Genomic DNA, 21,404 nt, shown 5'->3' on the forward strand with positions numbered 1-21,404 from the left:
ATCATTTCATATGTAGCAGGAAGAAGGGCTACATTAGCACAAATTGCAGTTATTTTTTAATCCAGGAATGAGTAATTTAACCTAATATTAAGCATGTCCCAAACAGCTACTAGCTGCCATTTACTGAATTCCGAATATTCCCAGGGGTCTAAAGAAAATTTTTGTAGTGTTGACTCACAGTGCTGAGTGTCCCTTAAGTCTAAAAACAGATTTTTCGAGAAGGAAAGTATCTATTTAAAGCCATACTTTCTATAAAAAAAAATCCACACACCCTTTTTTGACATTGAATGCAGGATAAATATAGATAGGAAATTTGGATTTAAAAGTTTGTAATATATACAAAGAAAAACCAAGAAAATCAAATTTAGAACTAAGACTTGATCTGTAACTGAAAATAAACTTTGATGCTACGTCTTGCCAAAACTGAAATGATTCTGTTTGCATCTCCCTGGACACCTGGGAAAGGTGTGTCAGATGCAGCTCCACATTGCAGCTTGGGCAGGAGCAGGAGAAGGCACCCCCAGCCAGCTGAAGCATGAGGACACTTCTCCCTCTGAGGCAGGAGGTTGCAAAGGGGCTTTCAATAAGAGCAAGGACAAAGATCTAACAGAAAACAAACTATTAAGGCACGGTTGATTTTTTGCAGTGTAAGCTATTGGGTAACATCTTACTCTGCTTTTTTTTTATAAGCCTATTAGAAATTACAACATATTGGACTGAAGCAAACGTTAAAAGAAAAAAAAGTATTCCATTTCTGACAACATCCATGTTTGAGCCAAACGTGGGACTGCACATCTAAAGGCCACTTAGGTTGGTAACCAGGCACATTTCACAGAAGTCATCCCAGCCTATGGAAATTCAACTGACATTTAAAAGTAGTACTTAATGTCAAAAAAGACAAAACAGCAAACTTTTAAACCCAAATAATGAGGCTCTGGCTTATTAATTATTAAAAGTTGTATTATTATGTACAGATATAACAATTTTTCAGTTGTTTTGAATGTGCTTCATTTGTGCTTTTCAAGATTACCCTGTTCTAGTTATCACTTTCACCACGACCTGAATTAACCAATCCTTCTGTAATATAGGACTTCCTCTGACTTACTGTTTTTCACCCCAGCCAATCAATCTCTTTCCTCAGTTTACTTGGATGTTCTATTGCTGGAATATCAGTGAGGGGTTTTGGTTGTTTGTTTGTTTTATCAGGAGTTTTTTTTGCTGTTGTTGTTGGTTTGTTTGGTGGTTTTTTCTGGTTTTGTTTTTACTTTTCTTTTAAAATTTTCCAACTGGAAAGGCTAAAAATTATCATTTTCCCTGTATCAAAAAGGGAAATCTTTCCAGTTACTATCTTAAATGAACATTTTTTTCCTATACAAAACAGTTTCATCCAGAAAATTTCTATTAACTCCATTCCTACTTAACAATCACTTTCCCTTCTGGAAAATGACATGAAGGTTGCTTTTTTCACTTACTCTTTTTAATCAGTAACAGAGCTTTACCTTTCACCCCATGGTTACCAAGTTTTCAGCAACAGCCTCTTGTGTAAGACACAAGCAAAAGCCTCTCAGAAAGTTAAATAAGATCAATTTCCTCTATTCTGACCTATTGAAAACCTGACAGAATCAAAAAAATAAAACTCTGAAAAATTAGTTGAGATGTATTTACAAATACAGTCCTGGAATATTTTTTTCAGTGCTGTTAGGAAAGATATACAATAGCTGCAGGATCAATTTAAGTCCCAAACATTTCCATTTCACTTGCATAAAGTCCTGAGGTGGCTTCTGGAATGTCTATAGAATCTGTATGTTTTAAATGGCTTTGCCCGTGTGCTCCTGGGCACTTCCAGAGGGGAGTTAAAAAGCCCGAAAAACAGCCTAATTTCATGGTGCAAGAGTGGAAATTAGGCAAAGAACTCATGGTTCAGCTCATTTCTCTCTCCTCCCTTCCCAACCTCAGCTGGCTGGTTTGATGGCTTAGGCAGCACCAGCTCCAGGGGTTCCTACTCAGCTGGGATTGTCCACTCCCATCCCTCTCTGCCCACCTGACTTTTTTGGGCACCATACACTAATGGCCTCCATACACTAATGGCCTCCAGGGGTCTTTCTGTTTTAACAGGCAGTGCAATTATGAGTTACTGAAAACCCTTTAAAGTAACTCAATTTCATATGTATTCAAAAGTGGCCTTTCCCCCTATTTTCTGTGGGGGCCAAGAAAGAAACAAGAGTGAGTGGAGGAGAAAGAAAAGCTGAATATATATAATTTAAGACTAAAAGAAATCACAGAAATAGCCTCACTTACAAAAATATAATGGAGCAGAGGAAAGAAGGGAATTCCTATTACACATCTTGTTTCTATATGAGTTTTTAAAGCACATGGAAAAGATGCCATCTCAAATAGTTTAAAAACCCAAGAAAAATTTAGGTCTAATCAAGGTGGCACAACTTTCTCATAATGCAGTCTAAAATGAAGCATTTATTATTATTATTATTATTATTATTATTATTATTATTATTATTATTATTACTACTGGCCAAGAGTTCAAAAATAAGAGTTTTTCAAACTTAAGTTTGCTTTCTTTTGCTTATAGAAATCCAAGAATTAGATGCACATTATTTATATTCCATATTTCTTTTATCTTAAGCCAAAGGCAGAAAGAATTAATTTAAGAGATTCTTGCATTAAAGTTTTGAAAAATCTCCTTTGAAACCAAATATTACTATGAAATAATGGCTAAGTATTTACATTAGGATTCTTCACCGGATCTGTACTGGACTTTAAATATTAAATCAGAGTTTGCTTCCATTCTGTGTGAAAATGGAACTGTGATGTGCCCAGCACCACTGCCACACATCAGACATAACATGTCTGCTAAGTGCACTGCTGTGATTTATTTTAGGTTTATACACCAGAACAATACAAAACAACATAAAGAGTTACTTCACACAATATAAATAAACTGCCTCTGCAATGCTTAATCCCAGAAGCATTAAACAGCATTCTGTGGGCTGAAGTTACTGCTGTTAAAACCAACCCCGGATTCCTCGCAGGTACTTTCTGCACCCCGCAAAATCAAACACCACTTACTTCAAATATGAAATCTCCAGAACAATGAGTCCCTGCAAAGTCACTACAGAAACTCTGTTACAGAGCACTACCCTTTGACATTAAATGTGGCTGCTCCAGACAGACATTCTCAATATATACTCTACATATCAAGATTACATAAATCCAAACATCTAACATGATTTATAACTGAGATAACTAATGCCAGAGCATTCCCTTTTCATTCTTGGCTTTAAATAGCACCACTACATTTAATGCCTCAGGAACAGAGCTGGAAGAACATTACAACCTTCAACTGGGTAATATTTTGGAAAGACTTTCAAATTTCTCAGTATTTTTTAAGTAAGTCAATAGACAGCTTGACTGCATGTAACATCTCACAAGTAGAACATGACTAAGACTTCAAAACACAGCAAAAGCCAGTACTGACCTCGACAGGTGCCCACTGACATCTTGCTGACAGATTTCCAGGGTGGTTAGCAATAGTACAGCAAGTGACCCAGTCAGGCTTTCCAGAGAGCCTGAACAGGCTGCGCAGCTCCATGATGCAACATAACAGAGCATGCCCTCAATCAACATCTTCTGAGGGTACATCAAAAACCCTCTGTGAACTTCCATTAGGAAAGAAGTATCTATTGTATTTTGATCAAATTACAGTTATGCATGACACTTGCATAATTGTGATGAAGACCTGCTTTTAGATCCATGCAGATTTTACGTAACCTAGGAAGACAGAGACATTGGCAAGTCTGCCTGAAGAAACCAGACCTCTTGGAATAAATCCAGGTTCAGCAATAACAGGAGAATCATTTCAGCAGAGCATTGAGGAAGCACAACCACTGGTTCATAAAGCAATGGGTGCTATGTAAATAATAAACAACATACAGAATAGCACAAACATTTGAGAGAAAATCCAACTCATGTGTTCATGTGTGTTTCTGTACTCCCAGCCAGCCAGCACAATAGTTCTTTACTTGCAACCTTATCTTCAATATAAATCATCTGGAGATACTGAAGAAGCAAACAGTTTAGCAGTTTCACAGTTTTATCAGGAGGCAGTTCTACTTACAAAAATCAAAAGTCATTTGAGCATTAAATTACATTTGCTCTACCTATGAAGTTACTTCACTGACTCCCAAATAGCCCAGAGGAACAAACCACATGAATGTTGCCCACAGTAATATAAGTATACAGTACTAACTGATGATGAACTGGTGAAATACTAGAAAATGTGCTTTCAGGGTAATTTGTGTCACATAGCAAATAGGAACTTGTTGGGACAGCCATTATTTCTCTCACATGAAGATCGGGTGAAATACAGTTTTCCAATTTTATTTTGTTGAGGCAACAGAAGGTCCCATGGATGTATAACTTTTTATTCTATCTTCAGCAAACACAAAGCACCTCAATAAACATTCTATACCACCTCCTCTGCTCAGTAACTTTCTTCCCTTGCTACATCCAATGATCTTGAGTAGCATGACCAACGTTGGACTGAAAAGGTCAGGGGAAATCACACAGACCATTCCCTCAAACATCCTCTTTTAACTGAGATGTACTGAACATAAGCAATACTGAACATCAAGCCCATTTAGTTACCAACTTGTAACTCATATATGCTCTTCAATTCTATGTTCATATATTTCTTCTTTTCTTATCTTTTCCTTATTTAAGTGAAACAACGTATTTCTCCCCTTATTTATTCCTAAATCAATCACTTTTTCTAAATCAATACAAAAATTAACCTCATCCTCAGCCACCCTGTGAATAAATCATGGGGAAAATCCCATAGAGTGCTAGATCCTAATACAGCCAAATATATTTGGTTTAAAAAAAAACACTCCAAGTGCACAAGTCAGGCCCTCAAAAGTCCAGACACTGCAATAAGTAGAGTAGCTGTCATCAAGGAGATATCCTTCCACACTTGCTGTGTATATGTGGCTTTGTGTGCGTTCATGAGTGCAGACTACACGTAGAACTACTAGTAGTTATTAATATGCAAAAAGATACTTTTATTATGGCTGGATCACAATTTTGGAGTACAAGCATTCTGCTTGCTCACTTCTCATGAGCTCTGGAAGCAACAACAGCAAATTCAGTTCTGGCTACCTGTGTGAGCAGGGATCTGGCCATAGCCCATTCCTTACCTGCCCCAGGAGAAAAAGGAGGCCAGGACAGAGCCACTGTCTCAAGGGCCAAACTCAGAGAACAAGCTGCCAGTTGAAATGCAATGGTCTAGGAAATCACAGGCAGGAAAGATAAGACATCTCATTTTACCAGATGCTTGCAAAAAACTTTGGGCATCAGGTATCTTGGTTCATAGATAAATTAGAATACAACCCCAAAGGGGTAAAATACTGAATGGAAAATGTCATAGGAATTACTTCTGATTTCAAAATGCTACCACTTCCCTTACTAGTACTAGATGGAATATTTAAGCAACCTACTGATTTTTATTGAACCTGATCACTGGTTAGTACCACCTGTAAATGATACATATTTTCATAGTGGGAAGAAAAAAATTGGCATGAAGTGTAAGTACATATTCCTCATGGAAATTATAAAACCATGAATCTTTAATTTTTATACACCAGGAACAGATAGTCAGAAATTAATTTTGTTTCATACAATTATTATAATCAATATCAAATCCTTCATGCCTAATCTAAAAAAATTTCTTAGCTAGTTTCAGTGATAACCAACGGAGAATACCTTGGCTAAGACCCTTTCTCACCTATGCATTTCTTTATTGGCCTTCAGTAAATGCCCCTTTGGCATGTATTTGTCCAACTATTGGTCCTTATTTCTGTCCCTAGAAACATAGCCAGCAATGCACATGCATATCTCATGCATCTCAATTTCCAGCAGCTGAAGAGGCTTAAGAAGAACCAAATGTTCCCTGTGATCAGACTCTCATAACTTCCAGCTACTTTCTTTTATTTCCTTGCAATTTTGACCTTTTTCCACATTTCACATACATACTAGGTTCAATTTTTCATTACTTTCTGCCTACTTCAATCATGATTCATCAGACAGGAAAATACTAAGTTACAGTAATTGCTCCACTGTGAAACTATTCTTGAAAATGTTTCAAATTGCTTCTAGTTATATAGTAAGAATTGTTTGTTTTGGCTCAAAAAGAGACCCTAACATAATTCTAGTGCTTAGAAGAAAAACAATTTAGAAATACTTTGATGATAACAGAAGGAAAATCACTGCTGCTGTTCAGCTTTTTTCCACTGAAATCTAAAAATAATAAGATGAAAGACCAAAATACCTCCAGTTTTGCAAATGTTATATAGACTTCTCAAAAAAACCATCTAGAGTTCAGCATCTGTTACTGAACTACCTAAAACATTATCTATCAATGTTTTGGTGAAGAGGGGGGAAAAAAAGAACAAAAATGCAGGAATTATTAGTCCATGCATCATCCATTTGTAACAACATGATTCTTTCAGGTTATTTGGTCTGTGATAATAATTTTGAAAAAAAAGTCCTTGTTAAATGCTATCAATCTGGTATAAAGACAAATAACAAGCTCTAATTGAAGTAACAAAATAGGATGGAAATTTGGAAATTCAAGGCAGAAAGTCTGGGTCTAGATAAAAGGATTTGAAGGACAAAAAGCTCCTTGCAATTTTGTGCATTAAGAGGAGCTGTGTACTTCCTAGCAAAGTTTCAGTGGTGCACAAATTGGAAATGTTTTTTTGTGCTAGCCAAATATAGTTTTAGAAATCTATCATTATATACACAGCAGAATTTCTGGCTAGAACAAAAGGTAAAAAAATCAACCTTGAAGATAATCCAGGTGATTTACCTGGAATTAATTGCCATCTTCTGATTTAGTCAGGGATTTATTCCCTGAAGTCTAAGTTCCTCTCTATTTCCAAACTCTGCACAAAACTGTACAAAAGAAGACAAAATTCAGTGAAATCTGATGCTCTGCTTCAGCACTGCAGATACTTAAGGAAGCTGGCACAGCAGCCTGCCTGTTGTGTACAAAACACCTGCAATTACTTTGCCTCTGAATGACAGATGTTCTACCCCTCGTGTGTATAACTCTCCAGTAGCACAAGCAGTTGTCCGACCTCACCATGGTTATCCCTAGAGACGGGCTGGATGATGACACTCTACAGTCTCTCGCTGACATAACGAAGAGAGAAAGTTTTGAAAATTGAGAGTACAAGTCTGAAAAAGAAAAATGCTTTTCTTCTAGCCATGTACCATAAACAGGTATTTCTTCTGAAATTTTCAAGACAACTCATTTTACATGTGAACTATTGGCTAGGTAATGTCCTGAGCAGGAAAGCTAAGACTTCACAAGGGTACAGATGGACACATTTCATTTACTCTGCAATTCTCAACAGCTGCAAAGAGAAATGAAAAAAAACCCCAAAACAAACTCCAAATCACTAAAACCGATCAATTATCTTCAAAAGAGGCCTTAAAAGACTGGGGTTTTTTCTGACGGGAATTGCAAAACCCACCACAAACAGCAGACAACTGTGTGATGGCCAGGAATATTTCTGAAAGGGTGTTCAGGGCAGGCCAACAGCAAATGGATGAATTGTCCAGAGCAGAAGAAATAGGTTGACTCTTGAAAGATATTGGTGGACTCTGCACTGGACTGCAATGTTTCATATGAAACTGGTGACAGCTATTAGGCCAAAACATGAGAAAATGAGAACAAGGCAGTAGAGCTACTGAGCCCAGAGATCAAACAGATCAAAGACAACTACTCCTTAAGATGACTATTTTTAAATTTTATTTATAACTTTGCCCTCTGATCATAGTTGTATGAGTGTGTGACATTAGAAATTTTGTCATGATCCAGACATAAATTATCCAAAAGAGCAGAAAATGCATCTGAGAAAGCAGATACTTTACCATTTCATGCCTATCACCATAGAATATACACTGGGATAAATGACGTGCTGACATGCCATGACTTTTTCAGAATTAAAGTAATCTCATATTTCCTTTCATTCTACTTGTTCCTAATTCTACAATGCCAACTCTGAAAAAACCAAATCTCTCAGAAAGCTATTTCATATGATTAAAATTATGTTCTGCTAACAGGTTCTCTTCAAAGACAACACATCAACAGAGCATGAAAATACCATTCAGCTGAGGAAATTGTTAAAAGAATGCATCTGGCTCTTCCTAAACTTAGCTTAACTCAATTTATTCACATTGCTTCTTTTCTTCTCCCCTTCCTTCCAGAAAAGACAAAAGACTAAACAAAATAATGTTCACAGTTTTAATGCTTGGAAGTAAAACAAAGCACATTTGTTAGAGCTAGTGTAAAAGCAGGGAGATGGATTCTAAGTGAATGCAAGTTGTGTCCAGAGTACTTCTGTGTTCAAAATTTATCAGACTGCGTATATGGAACACAAAGAAAGCACAAGTAAGAAGCACATGCTGGATCAGAGGCTGTTTGAAAAGCGCAATCAAAACCAGGTGAGAAGTCATGCATAATGAGGAGTTAATTTTTGGCATTTGTATGAATTTTGGAACAGTATAGAAGATCAAAAAGAAGATACTGACCATAAAGATTATGACATCACTACTGAATGAACATCTCTCTACGAATGAACTGGGTATTACACAGACTTCTACTCTTAGGCTGACCATCAGATGTTAGCCACAAATTATTCCCTATGACATCTGTGCTTAATACAATTCAGCAATGCCCAGAGACAGCCAATTGTATATGCAACAGAATGCCCACCCTGATAGGAAATATTTTTAAGACTTAGATTAACAGAAAATCTCTAAAAAAAAGAAAAAAAGAAAAATTGAGAAAGAAGAAGAAAGAAGAAAGAAGAAAGAAGAAAGAAGAAAGAAGAAAGAAGAAAGAAGAAAGAAGAAAGAAGAAAGAAGAAAGAAGAAAGAAGAAGAAAAGCAATGTTCTGTCAGCTTTACAGATTTTAAGCAGAGTTTTGAGAATTTTGTATTATTACTAACAGTAAAATGACTTGGTGACCCCATTTAGTTGTATAATTCTTGAGGTTTATGTGACTCAAATTCATGGAACTAATTTGTCTGGATAACAGCTTTACAGAGGTTCTGAAGAGTCTAGACATTTTTCACTGTGGGAAAAAAATGCACAATCCATTTTATGCAAACTTTACAAGTAATATCCTGCAGTCATCCTGTCATATTACAAATTGTACTTCTAAAGTCAACAGCAGATAAACTAAAACATTTAAAAGTAACTGTGTTTGTGCAACAGTGGAAAGTATCAAGGGAAATGGAAATGGCCTTTGCTTCAACTATTTTGCAAGAAATGATGCAGCAAAGAAAATGTCAGTTCTCTGCAGTGCTATACACTCTACACAACTAAATTTTTAAGGATTTGAAATTTTACCTAATAATAATATCTATGATGTGATAAGATTATGATATGATATGATATGATATGATATGATATGATATGATATGATATGATGGTATGATATGATATGATATGATATGTATGATATTATATGATGATACGAAAAATAAGCTACTTTTCAAAGAACTACTTAACTATGTTATTTCCTGTCTACACTGATTGAGGCTCAGGTAGAAGAAATGTAGGATCCATGAGAAGTTTGAGTACTGTTTCAAGCAGTCTAGCACAGCTTGACTAATTGGAGAAAGAAGAAAAAAGGAGGTGAGGAAAGACCAAATACTTTTTTTTTTTTTTTTGAGTTGCACATCACTCTCTCCCACTATAGCTGTAATTTCAGCTTACAATTAGGTTTCAAAACTTACCTCGTACATACTTTGGCTTTACTCCACTGTAGCCTGCCAAACTATTTTCCAAAACTGGTTTAACCAGAACTCTTTCAAACACTGCTGCCAAGATATTTAAGCTCCAAAACAGGAGGAAAAGGAAGAGTTGGAGTTTATTTCTTTTAAAAAGTAAAAGAAAATACTTAATCCTTTATGCTTGATCCAGAAATTCAAATTTATGTATAACCAAAAAAGACTGAAATCTCTTCAAAATTAGGGCTTTGTCATAAAAGCACTTGAATTTACTACAGATTGTAGCCACATGGCACAATTCTCTCTATAAATATACTTTGAACCCCAGTTGGTGAAACAAAAAACTTTCAACTGTGCTAAGATAAAAAATATCTCTGCATTGATTCATACTGCAGTAATACTCAGTTCAGAATCAAGGCCTTAGAGCTTAATCTAAAAACAAATTGATAACGTGAGAAAAGTAGAGTTAAGCAGTGAAACGTGCATGTGTTGGCAGGTTCATCTGTTTTCCTACAGATGCACAGTGAATATGCTTGACTGTCAAAACACCAAGAAGCTCCAGTGTAGCTTCTGCTGGTCAAACAAGACCAAACAAGAATAAGGATGGAAACAGTCAGTACAGTTCATCTGCCAAACACACAGCCAGGTTTCTTTCATTGGTGCTTTTTAGACTATTCAGATTCAACATTTTCCTTTACACAGCAAATGCAACACGTTCAAGCACTGTCTTCACACTTCCCTCTTTTTGGCAAAGCTTCATGGAGGTGGATACTCCTTTTCTGCGTGGAGTCACATGGCAAAGACAAGGGTAAGCAGTACAATTTGTTCTGGAGAGATTTCCCCAGGAAAATCTTCCGCTTCCCCAGGGAAACGGTGGATTCCCAGGTGTTGGGTACTTTTAGGATTCAGCTGCATGGGATGTTGGGCCATCTTTTCTAGACCATGCTTTTGCTGTGAAAGATTGGACCAGATGATCCTTGATGTCCCTTCCAAACTGGTTTTCTATGATTCTATGTTTCCATCAGCCAGTCTGGAAAAAGAAATTCCCTTCTTTGGGTACTAAATTTTATGAAAACACACGTGCACACCATGAACAGTCCAACCAAAACCCTTTTATTTTATTTAAATTTCATGTTGTCATACGTAGCTCATTTTGCATAGAATACTGCCAAGGTAGATAGAGATGGATGATAAAAAGTGCTGGAAAATATCTCTTTTTCTGACCATTACCACCAACAAAGAGTGCCATTACCACCAACAAAGAATGAATGAATGCATCAGTCTCAGAGCTTGGAGATCAAAATGGGACCAGCTGCTGAACTGTCAGCAAAATAAGTTTTGAACTGGAATCAGAAAGAACGGGAGAGTTATGCACAACAACAGAAATTCCCACTGATACCACAGAGCAACTGTCAGACTGCAGCATCTACAGGCAGAGCCAAGTTACCCTTGCTAAGTTTACACTGGCATTTTTTGCTCAGATGAATATTTTCAAAGATGTTTTCCCTGTCATCCAGACAAATCACTGTGCCTTGGTTCACTCCATGGAACAATCCTGAGGCATCCTTTTGTATGAAATGTATTCCAGAACAGCAATCAAGTACACACCAAGTGGTAATGGAAATTCAACCTGACAAAAATTAACCCGACATCCTCCCTACTGTCCCAACACATAACAAAATGTAAGTGGTGTGGTCAGTGAATCCACAGCATCAGAAGTTTTCCTCTGCAGCTCCATTCCTGTAGACTGCCACTGCAGACAGATAATATTGAATGCTCAGGTGCAAAAGCTGCAGGCTGGTCTGCAACCCACTTGAATACAAAGGTGCTATCAGACTGTTAAGCTCTGTGCTGCCATTGCTTCATCAGCAGCCATAGCACAGCTGGAACTAAAACCTCAAGCCAGCGTTTCCACCAAAATACGTGGTGTACCCTAACCAGATACTCACTCCTGTATTCTTCCCTTGGGGCAACATAAACATTTCTGTGGCGCAAAAAGTGAATTAAACTGGGGAATGGAGACACACTGGGCAGGCACTAAGCCCATTTTGAACCAGATTGGTCTCCTGATACAATTTACTACAGAGCTGCACAAGTTCTTGTAGCAACACTACTGCAGGGTACACATGGAGAAGGATTGACTACTGTAGGCAAGACTTAAATATTTCATCTCTCTTTGGTGCAACCTTAACTCCAAGTAAGGACAAGATTATTCTCAAGAAAAGCCACAACAGTCTGAATGGCAAGATTAAAGTCTGGAACGTAACACTGCAGCAGTGTTGATGATGAATGACTCATAACAATGTGTAAAATCTGACTCCATCATTGGTAGGAACACATGCAAAAGACAAATCCATTTTAAGTAAACTTGGACAATTCAGTTGTTCAGTACACAGCATTACTGATACATCTTAAAGGAATAGAGATATTTATAATGTAACAGTTACAAAAGTTACTTTAAGTCTTATTCCATTCCAAGTTCTGTGAAATTAATTGAATTCTAACACCACACCCTGCACCCTGATGTGGCATTCACTCATGGGAAGGCCAAATGAAACTGACTACAAGTTACTTGATCTGAAATACAAAAAGCACATTAAGGATACTACAGAAATAATACAGACATTATTACTTCTGCATTATTTCTAAGAAAACACAGCCTAGGTTCTATTTCAGCATGCCTTATTTTCAGTGTGCATACTCTCATTTCACTCCAAACTGTAGGAAAAAAGCAGCTAAGACAAGGACAGCAACCTACAGAGACTGCATTTGTATAGAAGGGGTTTATTTACTTTCTTATTTCAGTTCTGTTTCCACAGTTCCTGGAGAAGACCATTATGAAAGCTCATCCCCACCACATGCTGAGATGGTGTTAATACATGAACTTGGAATTAAAGTAGGAAGTATTGCTTATATATCTAACTCCATACAAAGCAGACTTCTTCCCCTTCTTTTCAGTTATAAATTTCTTACTGATGACTGCCCACCTGCTTCACAGGGCCTTATACCTTTTTAGTACACAGTGTATGCCTCAGTATAACAAAAGGGCTGTGGCAGGCATGTGGGCAGTACCTTCTTCCCACCACCCAAAGGCAAGCTGGTGCACTGTACAAGCCTGAGGACACACACAAACAACCACTCCTTCCAATGCAGCCTGCTGTGGGAGCATATTCTGAAACATCAGTTTGAACAGCACTGTTTCACATTTTGCAATCTTGGGAGCGGGATTTTAACTATATTGTTTCTCTCTTCTTGGTCTGAAGCATATCTCACTTCTCCATTTCTTGAAGGCCACTACAATACCAAGTATCACCACTTCAGGCAAAAAACTATATTTCTTGTAATGTCTTCTACCTCAGAGTCTGTTCTCAGAACCTTATTTTTCTTTTCTGCGCAGTGATTTACCCAATTTATCAGCAAAACTGAACCAAGCCAAATACGTTTCAGCAGAACTGTATCAGTCACAAAAAATAGTAATGTCAAGGACTGCAGTATTTCTGATGGGGCAATCCAGACTTTCCCTTCCTGGGCCTCCGGAGTAGAAATCCATGTTAAATATTCAGCCTTATGCAAGTTCCCTGTCTGACTAAGTTTCATATCAAGGGAAACAACTTCTATAGCCTATCCAATTCACAGATTTATTTCCCAGGTTAGTTCTGGGGAGACTTATTTGTTGTGGTTCCTGAAATCCTGATTTCTAAGTTTGCTAAGAGAAATGCAGAAGTATTCCACACTGATGCCAGCAGCCATGCTAGCTGTTCAGGAGAACATGACAGAAGTAGCACTGTGAATAAAGTTGCTTCATACCACCATTTCAGGTCTTCCTTCAGCCTTTGGATCTGTTTCCCAGGGGGGTGTTTACTATCAAAGAAGATTCTACATATAGCACTTGGAAGTGTCTCCAACTGCTCTGAATTTCCCTTTCAACTCAGATGATGTTTTCCAGAGTTTGTAGTCTCCTCCAGCAAGGTGATGAAATCCAAAGTCACATATTTCACATGCCCTGCTGTGTGTTTGCAGAGTCCTGTTTCCCTCAACACAGAAGGAATCAAAGTACCAGCAGAGCTTCTTCCCTTACAGTTCCAGGTTTCTTTACAGCCACCCTGCCAGGGAACACTATGAGCAACACACATCATTCTGTTCCTTTGCTGCCTTTCTGCTATTTGCAAACAGCTGTGATTAGCCAACTCACTGTCTCTGTGCTATCAGCAATGCCTGTTATCAAATCCTTAGAAAGCATATGGAACATTGAAACCCACACTTCCATTAGCTAGGTTCCAGCCAAGCTAAAATACTGTATTTCACTGTTCTTTTACGAAGATTAAAGGAAGATACTTATCAAACTCACCGTCCTCTACAGGAGTCACTTGTACCAGTCATCACATAGCTGTTTGGACAAATATGCCTGTGCTCATGAAAAAGCACAAGAAAATACTATTGAAGAGAAAAAATAGTCTAGAAAATTATAGTCTACTAATAAATGCAAATGAGATTTGAGATAGTGTTTGGGATGGGGAACGAAGAGGAAAGATATTTGCCACTTTGGTAATTTCACTGGTTCCTATGAAAATAGTCTCTATATTTTCAGACAAAGAGAGATCAGAAACACGTCAAATATGCAATACAGGAGCTACAGTTAGATGTGACAGAATAAAAGTAAGAACTATCCAAAATTCTTCATTCAGAACCATTTCACATACAAGTCATTCACCAAGGCAGTCTAGAAGAGTATCACCAAAAATGCACTTGGTAAGTATCATCTTCTTGTTTGAAAAGTTACAGTTCCTTTATTTCCAGTCCAAAGGAACAAAACTATGGAACGGAATTCTACAAGACTTCATTTGTTGCAGGAAAAGAATGATTCTAAATGCCAAAACTTCTAAAGTTTGAGGGATACCACTGTCATGGTCAAAGTTTTTCAACTAATGAAAACTTTGCCACTTCAGTGACAAAGATGTTCTAAAAGGAAGTGAAGACAAAAATCAGAGGATGTAAGAGAAATTGCAGTGTGTTTTACAGCTACGTGGAGCATGATAAATAGTTTTTTCCAATGGCTGTACAATTGAAGCAGCTCACACTGCTCAGTCTGTTCTCTCCTCTGTGTCTGTTCCTGAGCTGTGGCTGCAGAGCCATGTGTGTGGCCATTCCAACTGGAGGAGGGAACTGATCTTCAATCAAAAGTATCCCAAGAAAAGAGATTAATGTTTCCTAATCCAGTTCATTGCACAGAACCACAAGCAGCTGTGCAGGCACAGAGGGATGGTTACAGGAGCAGGAACAAGAGATAGCAGCCTGGAGCACAACATAAGAGTTCCTTATGCTGACACTGCTTCAGTAAGAAATGCACAAATTGCACCTCTGAGCCCATGCAGGCCCGGAAAACTGCTTGTTTCACAGAGCATAGTGGATACATTTTAATTAATTTCGATGAAAGAGTGTAAACATTCACTTTACATAATCAGGAAGCTGACAATTTATTGTGTGTGAATAAAAATGCAACATAAACAGTATTTAACTGCAAATTCTGCTCATTTTGCATCTGGTTCATTGAACTAAGTGCAACCCATCTGTTACCATATAGGACAGAAAAGCTGTCAAATAGGAAAAAAAAACCCTCTTATTTAATACAACTCTAAAATTATTTGCTTAGAGAGCTAATGAAGTGGAGTATATAGGCAATTAAACTCCACAGAAGACTTTGCAGAGTACTGTAAAATTGAATAAAGGTTTATAAATGTTTGTAAGTGAGACAATTAGAAATACAAAATGGGGTTATTAAGTCTGATGTTGAAACTAATTATTTCAAAATAAGACACATGCATAAATTAAAAAATAAATTGAAACAGTCTAATAAATTATTTCTAAGAGCTGTACATTGCATGGGAGACTGCAAAACATTGTGGACCAGATACTCAGAAGCACTGTTCCACTAGGGAATAAATGTTGAGACAATTAGAACAGATTTCCTTCACTTAGAGAAAGTACATTACAGGGCTGATTTTTCCCTCTCAGTTTCTTCTCTCCCTACCATGCAAAATCCACAGAAAGAAACCCTCATTGCTCTAAGACATTCATTCTAGCAGAACACCTCATGGCAAATGAGAAATTACTAACACATGGTATTTTTCAGCATCAGGCTCTACAATGATGATGAAAGTTGCATTTTCATGGGACAAATGGGATTTCTCCAAATGATACACAAACATCTACTTTTTAACTCCTGAAAACTTATAGTAATTGCCTCAAAAATCTAAAGGTGCCTAAGCAATTGCTGGTTGACATAATCCCCAGAAAAATATTATACAGTTTCAGAGGTTGGGCATTCAAAGGAGAGCAGGAAAAACTAAGCAAATGTGGAGAAACTAACAAAAAGCAAGACTGGTAGGAAAGTCATATATTAATATCATACTGTAATGGGCAAACCTAAAATAAAAATAAGCTATAAAATCCAAATGTATGATTTTTGGGAGTGCATGTGTTTGGGGAGGGCAGTGTAAGATCACTGATTAGTCTGCATGATGATCTTGGCCTAGTGCATCCATGAACTCAGGTTCTGGTGTGACTGTCAAGCACTTCAGCAAAATAAAACAGTTATTGTTCCTAATTAGGCAAGCAATTTTAAACTCTGTATTGTTTTTAGATAATAAAATATACTTAATAAAGGAAGAAACAGAGAACACATCAATTGTGAAGTCACAACACTTTCCATATAAAACACTTATGAACATGTCATTCCTGCAGATGTATTTAGTGTGTCCAATACTTGCAGCATCCAAAGTATGCAGTTAAATAATTTTGGTGTCCATTGTCGGATTGTTCTAACCTATTTATTTTTTTGTCAGGTCAGCAAGAGTCAAACCAAAGACCACAAAGTAAGCTCTTCCTCCTAGTGTTCTGTAAGCAAGTCAGCACTGAACGTTCTACTTATAATACATTCAATTTTCCTGCCTTTTTCTAGACACCTGATATGACTTATAATGCTGTCCATGCAGCACAAAAATTTATGCAGAATGTGAATGAAAACCTAAAGCTCTCAGATAATCTGGATCTACCACAGGTCTTGAACAAACCTGTTCAAACTCTCAGGAGCACATACCACATGACTCACCATTGCTTCTCTATGCAGCATCTCATCTTCAGCTACAAGCTACCACAGGCAACCTCACAGGGTTCTTTTTTCTCATGTTACTGGCATAACACAAGTTTGCCACTGCTCCATCTCCACACACTGCTCATTATTTTCCTAGATGTTGATGAAAAACCCTGGGAAAACCTCTGGAAAAACCCCTGGGAAAAACCTATAAAGCCCAGAAAAAAAAAAAAAAAAAAAAAAAAAAAGGAAAAATCCTGGAAAAGCCTCTGGGAAAAACCCTGGAAAAATCCATGGAAAAACCCCTGGAAAAACCATGTATTTCCCAGAGCAGAAAACCATGAAGGTATTCTGTACAAAGTGATGTAAACATGAAGTATTTACTGAAAAAAGGAGCTGGGAAACAGCAAAAACAGCACTCTGAGACTATGAGGAACAGCAACTCACATTTGACGCTTCCTTGGGAGGTATTTTAATATTTTTAGTAGCAACTATTCTGACCAATTTGGGTTTGGGGCACTGAATAAAACTAAGAGAAATGGTAAGATACTTGTCAAAGGATGGCAAGGACAGGCACATAGGCTACCTTAAAACAATGAAAACCTCAAAGCAGGTCTATTATATACAATAGGAAGTCTCCCCATGGATGGTGTTTTAAGAAACACTGATTTCTATTGCTCCATCTGACAGTGAATACTATAATTGCAAATTTCATAGTGTTTCTAACCAAGCACCAGGTACTTCTTGGTAATTCATATATTTGAATTTTTAATATTGAATCTTTTTACTGATCTAGTTCGAGATAAGTGCATTTTTTCTCTTATTAGTTTGCTGGCATAGCAATTTACCTAGTGCATACTCATGCCTTCTTGAAAAATATTTTTTTTAAGAAAGCCAAATTCATAGATGTAGAAGGTGCCTTCTACAAACAGGCCTGAAAGATGCCTTCAGCTCAGGACTTCCCTCTTCACTCAGGATGAGACCTTGTCCTGCCTGTAGAACAGCCCCTCTTTATCAAAAAGTGCCCAGGGCCCCTCCTTGAGTCTTCATAAAGAAAGAGGGTGAGCACAGGTTGGTAAACAGTGTAGAGAGATAAGGCATCAAGATTCTCTAAGAACATATTGCTGAGGAAAAACAAAAACCACAGAACATGTAAATTACTATGTACATATTATTGCACATAACAAACCTGATGTTTCATGATACTTCTTCAGTACTACCTAAAAAGTTCTCCTTGTCTTCAAAGCCTTGCAGCAAGAACAGGGCAACTAAATTCTGAAACTGATTGTACTCAAAGACTTACCAATACTTTAAAGTTAGACTGTCATTACAAGGATCAAAAATACTGCCTACTCATCTAAACTAATGGCTCCAAAAAGCACACTGAAGCACTGTACCTTTGAAAAGAATCACACATGCATGCTAATTCTATATATCCACAAGACTTTCATCTCATTCACAGTGCTGAAAGTTATTTCCTGGCAAGTCACATCCCATCATTTTCTCTCAACTGCATGATAGTCCAAAAAAATTTGAGGGTAAAATAAAATCAATATCAGACCAAATAATTCATAAACTGAATATTCAGAGGACTTAATTTAGGCCCTTACAGGAGTAATCAGATACCTGAACAGTGTCCAAATGTTGCAATTTACTTAAATAATATGGCGATGTTTCTCAGTCTAAGGAGACTGAAAAAAGGACAATAATAATCCCTTCCAAATTCTGTTTTAATGATTATTTATTCCATAACCACAATGTGCATGGTACTGCATAAACAAAATAAAATAAGCACAATTGCTTTCCCATGTTGTCAAGCAGCTTGCAATACAACTCCAGGCAAAGAATAACTAACTTCCAACAAAGTGAGAAAAGAGCAGAGATCAGCTACATGAATTCACAGAGCTACAGAACAGCTTATCCACATCATTCACTGTTACTACTATAAAGGAAATGAAGATTATATTGCACTGAATCCAACTCCCTCCCCCTAGAAAAGTCACTTAGCGCATAATGTTCTTTAAAGCAACAATAAATTTATTCCATGCATTTCTCAAAGACAAATATTCTGGAAAGAAAAGGTGGAGTAAATTTGTATATTAAATACAAACGATGGAAGAAAAATCTGGCAAACTCACTTGGTACAATTTGCCTTTTCCTTCATTCCAGTCCCAACTGGCAAATGTTCCCTAGTTAAGCTAGCTCCCTGCAGAAGATTATTTTGCATTTTGCCAGTTGACACCTTTCTATGTTTTGTTACCTTGCTAACAACAAATTCACAAAAATTCTATTAATCAGTTAATTGGATTAATGCAATCATCCATTTCTAGTAGTACATCTGACATCATAATTTTTAGAAATGAGGTCATTTAGTGAGAACAGCAATGCAAGAAAACTGATGTTACCATCACAAAGAGGCAAAACTACCCTGCTATTAGCAATAGAGAACTGTAGCACAACACTGACCACCAACACTGACTCTGCCTGTTTTGATTACTTATCAGAAACAGCAGATGCTGCGTGCACTCCACTGCACAGGGAACAGAGAGCAGCAAAACCCACCTCTCCCAGCAACTGCATGGAGGTCTTTTGGGTCACCTTCATTAACACTGTGTGTGGAAGGAAAAATTAACTCCAAAAGTGAAAGGGAAGAACCAGATCCAGTGAACAATCATGATGATAACATGATGTATGATTGCTTCCTCCTCTGTGGCTGGTTTACTGCTACTTGTCAGACACATGCAACCAGTCAGACACTAATGAGAGACTATACTCTTCCAAAGTAAGTGTTGTGGAAGTCATCCTATGGCCTGAATTTTTATGTAAATAAGCGTTAGATAGTGTTTCTAGAAGCCATAACCCAAACTAGAGCAGATAGTTGTCATCAGAGCTCTGATGCTACTATTCCGTACCATTCAAAAGTTCATTCCTGCCTGGGCAAAATTTTGAGAGGCTCCATCTGTCTTAGAGATTCTATAAACTTTACAATATGTGAATGGAGATATATTTCATTTGTAAGGACCTCTGTTATGAAGTTGAACCATAAAATGTTCTACTTCATTTTTTTGCTTAATTCTTCATAACAGATGTTGGGGGGCTGCTTAGCTATATTCACAACCATCACACATATACTTGGGAGTCCATGTGGTCAAGGACAGAAACTTTATAGCCACAGTAAAGAAAGGATAGATATGGCAATTGTCTATGCATGCTATGCCAGTAGCACCTCTCCACCCTCAATAAACACAGGCTCAACACCAACCATTAAACTATCAATTTTTTAGACTGTCACAACCTGCCCACCCTATTTTTTACAGGGGTTCAGTTCATAGAGAAGTGACAAGGAGGGATATTCATGTATGCAACTGCTGTAGATCATGTATTGTCATTAAAAGACCTGGAACAATCATCTCGCAATCAGAATGCTTTATTTGAGGTAATTTCTTCTCCAGTTGTGTGTAGAACAAGATGTCCTGAAATCATCCTGTGGTCAGTCACATTTCCCATCAGTGTCATACATCCACTCAGAAATCTCTCATTCCACACACATGCAATCTGATGCAGGAACTCGTGAAGACAAGGACAATCTAAATGATCTTTTCCTTGGAGTATGTCCACTTGGATAAATAAGAATTTTGAGATCAGGCAAGATAATACTGTGATCTTGGATGATTTTCAGCAATGACTAAGCTTAGGAGTCCCAGAAGCCACTTTACTGTAACCTTTAAAACTCTCACTGGAGTTGTAGTGGCAGATCACTTATACAAATGCTTTTCCCAGAAGAAAGGAGGACACATTTGTCTTTTTCTGAAAGTTCAACTGTTTGCTTCCAAGAGCCCTGTCAGTTGAGTTACCAATACTAAATTTCTCAGCTACTAAACCAGTGGGATGAAGCTCTCCCCAACTGCAGAGTGAACAAAAGGATGAAGAATTGAGAAGCCTGAGGATCAGACTTGTATCATGATGCTGAAGAATCAAGGGCCATGTGCTAAATGGTATTGTGAAGATGGACACTTTAAGACACATGAAAATTTACAGACACAGAAACATGGTTCCAAGTACTTTTCACTATACTGTACACTTTTGAATAATTTCAGCAACATATAAAATGATTTTTAATATATTAGTATGGAAAAAGCTAATATGAATGCATGAAGTTCTGCTTTAAAGCCACAAATATGCATTGAAATGGCATTGCTAGCTTTCTACACCTCTGGCTATATGGCATTAATAGATCCCTAACTAAAATATGCTAAGTGCACTAATTTATTAAGAGTGCTCTCAGGCATATGGTGTGATTTTTCAGGCTGTCCTGTGCAGGCCAGGTATTGAACTTCAATGACCCTTGTGGGTTCCTCCCAACCCAGGATATTCTGTGATTCTATGGTTATTAAGAAAATTGAAACTAATTTTGATTTAATCTGTGTGTACAAAACTAGAAACAGTTACCTTGACATTTATCTTAGCAAGTACACTTTTGTGAGATCAGGAACCTTGG

The 21,404-nt window shown here is 37.3% G+C and overlaps 1 protein-coding gene across 8 annotated transcripts in view; it reads right to left on the minus strand.

Moving 5' to 3' along the window:
• The window catches only part of SLC7A2 (solute carrier family 7 member 2), a 53,576-nt gene that overhangs the window by 30,082 nt on the left and 2,090 nt on the right, over nt 1–21,404 (minus strand). The window contains exon 1 of one of the 8 annotated variants that reach the window (XM_074541442.1): nt 3,085–3,103. The exons of the other annotated variants lie outside the window; for them this stretch is intronic. The gene's annotated coding sequence lies outside the window, so the exon portion shown is untranslated. Of the gene's footprint in view, nt 1–3,084; nt 3,104–21,404 lie in introns of those variants that run through there. 8 annotated transcript variants of the gene reach the window in all.

This window comes from Zonotrichia albicollis, chromosome 5, assembly GCF_047830755.1.
Source record: "Zonotrichia albicollis isolate bZonAlb1 chromosome 5, bZonAlb1.hap1, whole genome shotgun sequence".
In the NCBI taxonomy this organism is placed as follows: domain Eukaryota; kingdom Metazoa; phylum Chordata; class Aves; order Passeriformes; family Passerellidae; genus Zonotrichia; species Zonotrichia albicollis.